The sequence below is a fragment of the Pleurodeles waltl genome, unplaced genomic scaffold (genome assembly GCF_031143425.1).
Source record: "Pleurodeles waltl isolate 20211129_DDA unplaced genomic scaffold, aPleWal1.hap1.20221129 scaffold_39, whole genome shotgun sequence".
Lineage (NCBI taxonomy): Eukaryota > Metazoa > Chordata > Amphibia > Caudata > Salamandridae > Pleurodeles > Pleurodeles waltl.
The window spans coordinates 584156-586055 of NW_027150097.1; the positions used below are offsets into that span (position 1 = coordinate 584156).

The window sequence follows — 1900 nt, forward strand, 5'->3', positions numbered from 1 at the left end:
AATACCAGAGACTTCGGCGCTCTCCATCAGTCTCCTTCGACATCACATCCTGATGCTGAACAGTATTAGCACATAAATGAATAAAAAACTGGCTGACGTGTACATGCACATGTGTGCATATGTACCACGGTGCTATAGTCTGATGACATATATGTGCCAGTCTGTGGGGTCAAAGGGCAGTCAGAAGTTACTGGGACACAGTTGTATCAATGAGGACTGTGTACTTCCTGTGCCCTGGGGCATTCGTACTCTGGTCCCTCAAACTAGGGTGGAAGCCCCCCTTTAGCACATGACTCTCAGAAAAACAAGTCAGAGCTGACATTAGTGTAACTGGGTACTCACACTTGTGAAAGGCACAAGTGCAAGTAGTGAACTGCAACCTGACCTCACAGCATACACTTTAGACATCCTTTGTAAACACACACACATATTTTCAGTCTAACTTGTTTACATTTTACATCAATAAATATGGTAATATTTGTACTTGAAATGTTTAATTTGCCTACCTTTGGCGCATATTCCTAGTACCTTATATTTTAACTTTTCTCCATTCGGGTGCATACAATTGGTATAATGTCAGAAAGGGAGAAGACGACCGAGAATGCCTAAGAATGTGCGCTTACATGCTTTTAAGAACATATGTCTGGTGTTGTGACAAAACAGCAGTGACCACTTTAGCTCAGCACTTGCTTCTTCCTCTGCTGTCCCAAAATATTGTGGAATTACTAGTCTCTGCGCCTCTGACAAGGCTGCTGACATCCAATTGATGATTTGTAGCCTTGTGGGCTGTGAGTGCTTTGGCTGTGCTGCCCCCTGGCAGTCACTCTGTGAAGATGCAGGTACCTGGGAACAACCCAGACTACTTCTGAGCTGTTTCTTCTCTGTGTGAACCAATCCAGTGTCAGGACTGGAGTCGGTGCTGTTAGTAGATAGAGAAGGAGTATAACTCGAGCCCCAGGAGGGCAGCCTGGAGCCTGTGACAGGTGCAGGGGAGTGTCGTCAAGGAAGCAGCTGGAAGATAACTGGAGAGGGGTCTGTGGGGCCATCAGTCTGGTGAGGAAACCCAGGAGGGTCCTACGGATGGGGCGTGGCTTTGTCTGGCTCAAGGGGAGGGGTTAGTAATAGTGAATGCAGGGACTGCTGCTGTCCTCCGTGTCCTGGGCTCTGTGTATGTGTAGAAGCTCTAAGGTTGTAAATAATGAGACCTGACAGGTTGTGGCAGAAATGATGACTTCTGGTCATTCCTTCTCTTTTGTCAGAAGTGAAGTGTCTGTTACCCCAATTGATTGTGTACTACTGAGAAGAAGAATATAACTCTCAGTGTACGGAATGCACTGTGACCTTGGGAGACACCTCACATACACTAAGCTGTATAAAAAGTTCACAGTTCCCATATGGTCTAGCAGTTAGGATTCCTGGTTTTCATCCAGGCGGCCTGGGTTCGACTCCCGGTATGGGAAATCCTTTTTTTTTTTTTCACTACTCAGACATTTTAATCTTTCTCAGTTTTTTTCTATAAACCTAAATGCACCTAAAGTCTTAATAAATGTCACTTGCTTTGTCTTCTGCTTCCATCTAATGCCGTCAGAGGTTTACACCGACCCCCAGATCTACTGCCCTCTCTCCCCAGCCCTTGACCTGTACATTAATACTATGAAGGGTTATTCCTTGTTTTTCTTTTATTGCACAACAAAAAGTACAGATTATATAAAGAGACCGGGGCACAGAGAAGAAGGCAGCAATTGACTGTGGTCCCACCATGGGAAATTCGCATGTTATTACCTGCCCCTTCCATACTGTGGGTTCATCGTTTGTTTTATGACATGATTTCCCTGCTGTGTTGTATCTAGTATAAGACTTGAGTACTTTATGTGTTTTATATCATCTGTGATATTGCAGC

At 44.7% G+C, this 1900-nt stretch overlaps 1 non-coding gene across 1 annotated transcript; it reads left to right on the forward strand.

Annotated features, from left to right (window-relative positions):
- Nucleotides 1-1388: 1388 nt before the first annotated feature.
- On the forward strand, nt 1389-1460 carry TRNAE-UUC (transfer RNA glutamic acid (anticodon UUC)). Its single transcript has one exon. It is a non-coding gene; the product is annotated as a tRNA-Glu (tRNA).
- Nucleotides 1461-1900: the final 440 nt, after the last annotated feature.